This window comes from Idiotropiscis lumnitzeri, unplaced genomic scaffold (genome assembly GCF_059441095.1).
Source record: "Idiotropiscis lumnitzeri isolate Australia: NSW breed Sydney's pygmy pipehorse unplaced genomic scaffold, RoL_Ilum_1.0 HiC_scaffold_342, whole genome shotgun sequence".
Lineage (NCBI taxonomy): Eukaryota > Metazoa > Chordata > Actinopteri > Syngnathiformes > Syngnathidae > Idiotropiscis > Idiotropiscis lumnitzeri.
Window position 1 is genome coordinate 1,365 of NW_028283880.1, and position 8,636 is coordinate 10,000.

At 62.0% G+C, this 8,636-nt stretch overlaps 2 non-coding genes across 2 annotated transcripts; both read left to right on the top strand.

Moving 5' to 3' along the window:
* Nucleotides 1–5,333: 5,333 nt before the first annotated feature.
* LOC148314283 (18S ribosomal RNA) lies at nt 5,334–7,257 on the top strand. Its single transcript, XR_015841850.1, has one exon. It is a non-coding gene; the product is annotated as an 18S ribosomal RNA (ribosomal RNA).
* An 896-nt stretch (nt 7,258–8,153) lies between these two features.
* On the top strand, nt 8,154–8,307 carry LOC148314284 (5.8S ribosomal RNA). Its single transcript, XR_015841848.1, has one exon. It is a non-coding gene; the product is annotated as a 5.8S ribosomal RNA (ribosomal RNA).
* Nucleotides 8,308–8,636: the final 329 nt, after the last annotated feature.

Consider the following 8,636-nt stretch of genomic DNA (forward strand, 5'->3'; position numbering starts at 1 on the left):
TCCGACCAAAGGAAGGCTGTTGGCGGGCACGGCGCGGCTCATAGCCGGCCCTCGAGCACGGAGCTCCGGGGGAATTTGCCTCATTTCTTCTAAGTCCCCTTTCCAGCGGGGAACTTTGAAACATTGTATCCGACCAAAGGAAGGCTGTTGGCGGGGCACGGCGCGGCTCATAGCCGGCCTCGAGCACGGAGCTCCGGGGGAATTTGCCTCATTTCTTCTAAGTCCCCTTTCAGCGGGAACTTTGAAACATTGTATCCGACCACTGAAGGCTGGTTGGGCGGGGCACGGCGCGGCTCATAGCCGGCCCTCGGGCACGGAGCTCCGGGTGAATTTGCCTCATTTCTTCTAAGTCCCCTTTCCAGCGGGGAACTTTGAAACATTGTATCCGACCGTGGAAGGCTGTTGGCGGGCACGGCGCGGCTCATAGCCGGCCCTCGGGCACGGAGCTCCGGGTGAATTTGCCTCATTTCTTCTAAGTCCCCTTTCCAGCGGGGAACTTTGAAACATTGTATCCGACCGTGGAAGGCTGTTGGCGGGCACGGCGCGGCTCATAGCCGGCCCTCGGGCACGGAGCTCCGGGTGAATTTTACTCAATTCTTCTAAGTCCCCTTTCCAGCGGGGAACTTTGAAACATTGTATCCGACCGTGGAAGGCTGTTGGCGGGCACGGCGCGGCTCATAGCCGGCCCTCAGGCACGGAGCTCCGGGTGAATTTTCACAAATTTCTTCTAAGTCCCCTTTCCAGCGGGGAACTTTGAAACATTGTATCCGACCGTGGAAGGCTGTTGGCGGGCACGGCGCGGCTCATAGCCGGCCCTCGGGCACGGAGCTCCGGGTGAATTTTCACAAATTTCTTCTAAGTCCCCTTTCCAGCGGGGAACTTTGAAACATTGTATCCGACCGTGGGAAGGCTGTTGGCGGGCACGGCGCGGCTCATAGCCGGCCCTCAGGCACGGAGCTCCGGGTGAATTTTCACAAATTTCTTCTAAGTCCCTTTCCAGCGGGGAACTTTGAAACATTGTATCCGACCGTGGAAGGCTGTGGCGGGCACGGCGCGGCTCATAGCCGGCCCTCGGGCACGGAGCTCCGGGTGAATTTTCACAAATTTCTTCTAAGTCCCCTTTCCAGCGGGGAACTTTGAAACATTGTATCCGACCGTGGAAGGCTGTTGGCGGGCACGGCGCGGCTCATAGCCGGCCCTCAGGCACGGAGCTCCGGGTGAATTTTACAAATTTCTTCTAAGTCCCCTTTCCAGCGGGGAACTTTGAAACATTGTATCCGACCGTGGAAGGCTGTTGGCGGGCACGGCGGGGCTCATAGCCGGCCCTCGGGCACGGAGCTCCGGGTGAATTTTACAAATTTCTTCTAAGTCCCCTTTCCAGCGGGGAACTTTGAAACATTGTATCCGACCAAAGGAAGGCTGTTGGCGGGCACGGCGCGGCTCATAGCCGGCCCTCAGGCACGGAGCTCCGGGTGAATTTTCACAAATTTCTTCTAAGTCCCCTTTCCAGCGGGGAACTTTGAAACATTGTATCCGACCGTGGAAGGCTGTTGGCGGGCACGGCGGGGCTCATAGCCGGCCCTCGGGCACGGAGCTCCGGGTGAATTTTCACAATTTCTTCTAAGTCCCCTTTCCAGCGGGGAACTTTGAAACATTGTATCCGACCGTGGAAGGCTGTTGGCGGGCACGGCGCGGCTCATAGCCGGCCCTCAGGCACGGAGCTCCGGGTGAATTTTCACAAATTTCTTCTAAGTCCCCTTTCCAGCGGGGAACTTTGAAACATTGTATCCGACCAAAGGAAGGCTGTTGGCGGGCGCGGCGCGGCTCATAGCCGGCCCTCGGGCACGGAGCTCCGGGTGAATTTTACTCAATTCTTCTAAGTCCCTTTCCAGCGGGGAACTTCAAACATTGTATCCGACCACTGAAGGCTGTTGGCGGGCGCGGCGCGGCTCACAGCCCGCCATCAGGCACGGAGCTCCGGGGAAATTTGCCTCATTTCTTCTAAGTCCCCTTTCCAGCGGGGAACTTTCAAACATTGTATCCGACCAAAGGAAGGCTGTTGGCGGGCGCGGCGCGGCTCACAGCCCGCCCTCAGGCACGGAGCTCCGTGAAATTTGCCTCATTTCTTCTAAGTCCCCTTTCCAGCGGGGAACTTTGAAACATTGTATCCGACCAAAGAAGGCTGTTGGCGGGCACGGCGCGGCTCATAGCCGGCCCTCAGGCACGGAGCTCCGGGTGAATTTGACAAATTCCTTCTAAGTCCCCTTTCCAGCGGGGAACTTTGAAACATTGTATCCGACCGTGGAAGGCTGTTGGCGGGCACGGCGCGGCTCATAGCCGGCCCTCGGGCACGGAGCTCCGGGTGAATTTGCCTCATTTCTTCTAAGTCCCCTTTCCAGCGGGGAACTTTGAAACATTGTATCCGACCACTGAAGGCTGTTGGCGGGCGCGGCGCGGCTCACAGCCCGCCCTCAGGCACGGAGCTCCGGGGAAATTTGCCTCATTTCTTCTAAGTCCCCTTTCCAGCGGGGACCTTTCAAACATTGTATCCGACCACTGAAGGCTGTTGGCGGACGCGGCGCGGCTCACAGCCCGCCCTCAGGCACGGAGCTCCGGGGAAATTTGCCTCATTTCTTCTAAGTCCCCTTTCCAGCGGGAACTTTCAAACATTGTATCCGACCACTGAAGGCTGTTGGCGGGCGCGGCGCGGCTCACAGCCCGCACTCAGGCACGGAGCTCCGGGGAAATTGCCTCATTTCTTCTAAGTCCCCTTTCCAGCGGGGACCTTTCAAACATTGTATCCGACCACTGAAGGCTGTTGGCGGACGCGGCGCGGCTCACAGCCCGCCCTCAGGCACGGAGCTCCGGGGAAATTTGCCTCATTTCTTCTAAGTCCCCTTTCCAGCGGGGACCTTTCAAACATTGTATCCGACACTGAAGGCTGTTGGCGACGCGGCGCGGCTCACAGCCCGCCCTCAGGCACGGAGCTCCGGGGGAATTTGCCCCCTCATTTCTTCTAAGTCCCCTTTAGGCGACCAGGGGTTGACAATTTAGGTGACCAGGGGTTGACAATTTAGGCGACCAGGGGTGACTTTTAGGCGACCAGGGGTGAGGTTTAGGCGACCAGGGGTGAGGTTTAGGCGACCAGGGTAGCGTTTAGGCGACCAGGGGCGTTGCAGTTCCGCCGAATTGCATTAGGGGCGCTGCAGTAGGCAAACGTTTTTCCCCCTAGTCAGAGGGTCATTTGCCTACTTCCCAGGTTTACCCGGGTTTTCCAAAACACCTGGGGCACATTTTTAGGAACCACGTTTTTAGAAACAAAAATTCTTCTATGTCCACCTCCGTGAAAGAAATTGCCCAATGGTTCCCGCGGAAGAGAGCTGCCAGGCGGACGCATACTGCAATAACGGCCGCCCTGGCGCTCTGGTGGATGTTATCCTCGAAATTTCTTCTATGTGCCCATTCCAGCGGGCAACTTGCGACAATGGTGTCCGACCATGGAAGGCTGTTGGCGGACGCGGCGCGGCTCACAGCCCGCCCTCAGGCACGGAGCTCCGGGGGAATTTTCCCCTCATTTCTTCTAAGTCCCCATTCCAGCGGGGAGCTTGCAAACGTGGTATCCGACCACTGAAGGCTGTTGGCGGGCACGGCCCCACCAGCGCAACACGGCACTTCCTATGACTCGGGTCCGACGCAGGAGGAGCGGTCCTCCCGGCCCCACCACACGGCACTTCCTATGACTCGGGTCCGACGCAGGAGGAGCGGTCCTCCCGGCCCCGCCACACGGCACTTCCTATGACTCGGGTCCGACGCAGGAGGAGCGGTCCTCCCGGCCCCGCCACACGGCACTTCCCATGACTCGGGTCCGACGCAGGAGGAGCGGTCCTCCCGGCCCCACCACCGCCACACGGCACTTCCCATGACCCGGGTCCGACGCAGGAGGAGCGGTCCCTCCCGGCCCCACCGCAACACACACAACCACTGACCGATTGGCAATCATGACCCGCCATCGGAGGGCCCCTGCCGGCCCCGGCCTCGCGCCGGGGTGTTCGGGTGGACGGTTCCTTCGGCCTGCGGGTCGACCTCTGAGCGTTGGCCGGCACCGCAGCACCGCAGCACACACATAACCACTGACCGATTGGCAATCATGACCCGCCATCGGAGGGCCCCTGCCGGCCCCGGCCTCGCGCCGGGGTGTTCGGGTGGACGGTTCCTTCGGCCTGCGGGTCGACCTCTGAGCGTTGGCCGGCACCGCAGCACACACACAACCACTGACCGATTGGCAATCATGACCCGCCATCGGAGGGCCCCTGCCGGCCCGGCCTCGCGCCGGGGTGTTCGGGTGGACGGTTCCTTCGGCCTGCGGGTCGACCTCTGAGCGTTGGCCGGCACCGCAGCACACACATAACCACTGACCGATTGGCAATCATGACCCGCCATCGGAGGGCCCCCGCCGGCCCCGGCCTCGCGCCGGGGTGTTCGGGTGGACGGTTCCTTCGGCCTGCGGGTCGACCTCTGCGCGTTGGCCGGCACTTCCCTACCCGTTACCCACCCCACCCCTGGGGTTGTGACAAAACGGCACTTCCTATGACTCGGGGTCCGACGCAGGAGGAGCGGTCCTCCCGGCCCATCTCGCACCCACACCCTGACATGTACTGCACCACACCAACCACTGACCGATTGGCAAGCATGACCCGCCATCGAGGGCCCCTGCCGGCCCCGGCCTCGCGCCGGGGTGTTCGGGTGGACGGTTCCTTCGGCCTGCGGATCGACCTCTAGCGCACCAACCAGCGCGAAACCGCTTTCGTCGCGAGACCGAGACGACCCTGTCGCGTGCCCGTCGGCCACACGGGCCCAGAGATGCCCTACACGGGAGTTCCGCCGCGCTCGCGGGTGCCCCGCCACGAGAGGGGTGCGGGAGCCCAGGCCCGCGTCAGCCGAGCGGGTCCTTTCCGAAAAAGCATGTTTCTCAACCCTACCGGCGTCTGTCAGAAGACGCCGCCTCCGAGTGCGTGTTGCGGTCGCGGCGTGCGGGCGGCTCCGGCTCCCTCCCGCGACTGACCGCCACGCGGTAACGCGGCCTCTACGGACCGAGTACATACCGAGGCCCAGCCGACTTCCTCACCGCGCACGGGGGCTGAATCGGTAACGGAAATTTCGGTAGCCCACGTCCGAAAAAAATGAGAGAGAAAAAACAACGAGGGAGGCTGGGGTGCCGCCGGGGGTAACCCCGCGGGAGGCCGTCTCCGCGGGCGCCGCCCGGTTCCCCGCGCCCGGCTCCCCGCTCAGCTCCGGTTCCAATGCAAGAAACACAGACCGCCGGACGCGAGGGCTACCTGGTTGATCCTGCCAGTAGCATATGCTTGTCTCAAAGATTAAGCCATGCAAGTCTAAGTACACACGGTTCCGATACAGTGAAACTGCGAATGGCTCATTAAATCAGTTATGGTTCCTTTGATCGCTCCACCGTTACTTGGATAACTGTGGCAATTCTAGAGCTAATACATGCAAACGAGCGCCGACCCGTCTCCGCGGGGACGCGCGCATTTATCAGACCCAAAACCCACGCGGGTTCGGTTTGCCGCGGTGCAGCGGGCCCGCCGGCTTTCACAGCCGGCGGGCTGTCGGTCTCCGCGGTGCCGCCGGCCCGGCCCCCCCTTTGGTGACTCTAGATAACGCCCGAGCCGATCGCCGGCCCCCCCGCGGCGGCGACGTCTCATTCGAATGTCTGCCCTATCAACTTTCGATGGTACTTTCTGCGCCTACCATGGTGACAACGGGTAACGGGGAATCAGGGTTCGATTCCGGAGAGGGAGCCTGAGAAACGGCTACCACATCCAAGGAAGGCAGCAGGCGCGCAAATTACCCACTCCCGACACGGGGAGGTAGTGACGAAAAATAACAATACAGGACTCTTTCGAGGCCCTGTAATTGGAATGAGCGAACACCCAAACCCTTTGGCGAGGAACAATTGGAGGGCAAGTCTGGTGCCAGCAGCCGCGGTAATTCCAGCTCCAATAGCGTATCTTAAAGTTGCTGCAGTTAAAAAGCTCGTAGTGGACTCGGGACGCGAGCTGACGGTCCGCCGCGAGGCGTGCCACCGTCTGTCCAGCCCCTGCCTCTCGGCCGCCCCCGGGATGCCCTTGGCTGGGTGTCCCGCTAACCTGGGGCCCGAAGCGTTTACTTTGAAAAAATTAGAGTGTTCAAAGCAGGCCCGCGCCGCCTTGCATACCGCAGCTAGGAATGATGGAATAGGACCCGGTTCTATTTGTGGGTTTTCCCTCCTGAACTGGGGCATGATTGAGAGGGACGGCCGGGGGCATTCGTATTGCGCCGCTAGAGGTGAAATTCTTGGACCGGCGCAAGACGGGCCAGGGCGAAAGCATTTGCCAAGAATGTTTTCATTAATCAAGAACGAAAGTCGGAGTTCGAAGACGATCAGATACCGTCGTAGTTTCCGACCATAAACGATGCCGACTCGCGATCCGGCGGCGTTATTCCCATGACCCGCCGGGCAGCGCCGGGAAACCACCAAGTCTTTGGGTTCCGGGGGGAGTATGGTTGCAAAGCTGAAACTTAAAGGAATTGACGGAAGGGCACCACCAGGAGTGGAGCCTGCGGCTTAATTTGACTCAACACGGGAAACCTCACCCGGCCCGGACACGGACAGGATTGACAGATTGACAGCTCTTTCTCGATTCCGTGGGTGGTGGTGCATGGCCGTTCTTAGTTGGTGGAGCGATTTGTCTGGTTAATTCCGATAACGAACGAGACTCCGGCATGCTAAATAGTTACGCGGCCCCCGAGCGGTCGGCGTCCGAAAAACTTCTTAGAGGGACAAGTGGCGCTCAGCCACGCGAGATTGAGCAATAACAGGTCTGTGATGCCCTTAGATGTCCGGGGCTGCACGCGCGCCACACTGAGCGGACCAGCGTGTGCGCTTGCCCTGCGCCGAGAGGCGCGGGTAACCCTCTGAACCCCGCTCGTGATAGGGACTGGGGACTGCAATTATTTCCCACGAACGAGGAATTCCCAGTAAGCGCGGGTCATAAGCCGCGTTGATTAAGTCCCTGCCCTTTGTACACACCGCCCGTCGCTACTAACCGATTGGATGGCTTAGTGAGGTCCTCGGATGGGCCCCGCCGGAGGCCGGCAGCGGTGCGGCGGCTGCGTCGAGAAGACGATCAAACTTGACTATCTAGAGGAAGTAAAAGTCGTAACAAGGTTTCCGTAGGTGAACCTGCGGAAGGATCATTACCGGTTGAGCGGCCAGCGGCCCGCCTTTCGGGGAAAGGAGGAGAAATCTTCCTCTTCCCCGCTCCCAAAACTTTTGTGCCGAGGGGCGCGGAGGGTGTCCCCGGCGCGTGAGGCTGGTGCGGAGGGGACGGTTTTCGCCCGCTTGCCGGGCGGGGCCGGCCCGTTACGCCCGCCGCGCCGCCGGGGGCCTCGCCGCGGCCCGGAGCCGCATCCCGTGGCGGTAGGTTTCAGGCATGCAAGGAGTAGGTACCGGGACCCGTGCGGTAGTGTGGCCCGCGGGGACGGCTGTAACAGGGAAGGGGAGTGGGGATTGCGGGGGCTGCACGCGGCGCGAGTCGCGTGCAGTTATCCGTTTAACCCCCAGAAGGAAACCCGGGCTGCGCGCGGGGCAAGCCGCGCGCAGACATCCGGCTCCTTTTCCCCCGGCCCGACCTCGTCCGTCCCCGGTCTGGATCGCCCCGTCCCCGCCGCCTCGTCCCGCCCCGCTCCTGCTTGTTACGTTCCCGCCGTCCTGGGTACTTGTCTAAACCACTAGTCTGGCCGGGCCACGGCCGGCGGGCCGGGGCCGGGAGGGGGGGCAATGCCGGGGCTCGACCGCCCTGCGCTACTCCCCCTCCCTCAGCCCCGCAGCCGTCGGTGTCAGCGGGGCCTGGCCGCCCTCGGAACCAAAAAAACCAAGTCGCCGGGTACCCAACTCTTGGCCCGCCTTCGGCGGGCCCGGGGGGGTTCAATGTCTCTTCCACCGTCCGTACTTTAACCCCCCCACGTTCCCTTGCCGGGAGGGGGGGGTGGGCGCGGGCGGGAGGGGGTAGCGCCCGGCGGCGCCGTTATCCCCCATGTCAAACCTTTGTCTCCGATCTATGGCCTCAACCCCCAAAACAAATCCACAAACGAACAACTCTTAGCGGTGGATCACTCGGCTCGTGCGTCGATGAAGGACGCAGCTAGCTGCGAGAACTAATGTGAATTGCAGGACACATTGATCATTGACACTTCGAACGCACCTTGCGGCCCCGGGTCCCTCCCGGGGCCACGCCTGTCTGAGCGTCGCTTACCAATCAATCGGGAAAAGGAGGGCGGCCGACCCCGTCCTCCGCTACTTTCCCGCAGTTGGGGGTTTTTCGTAGGCCTCGGCCCGACAGCCGGCCTCCGTCCCCTTAAGTGCAGCCAGACGCGCCGTGCCGCGTTTCGCCGCGCCCGTCACCGTTTGTCCAGGGGGCCCGCGCGCGGCTGCCGGCGGAGGGACACCCGTTCCACCATCGAGCAGTCCGCGCGCCGCGGCCCTCCGGCGCGGCCGGGCGCGGCGGGGCGTTGGCCTCGGCCGCGTCGACCCGAGTCCGTACGGGCGAGCCCGGCCGCCCCCCGCCAGTGCGGTGGGG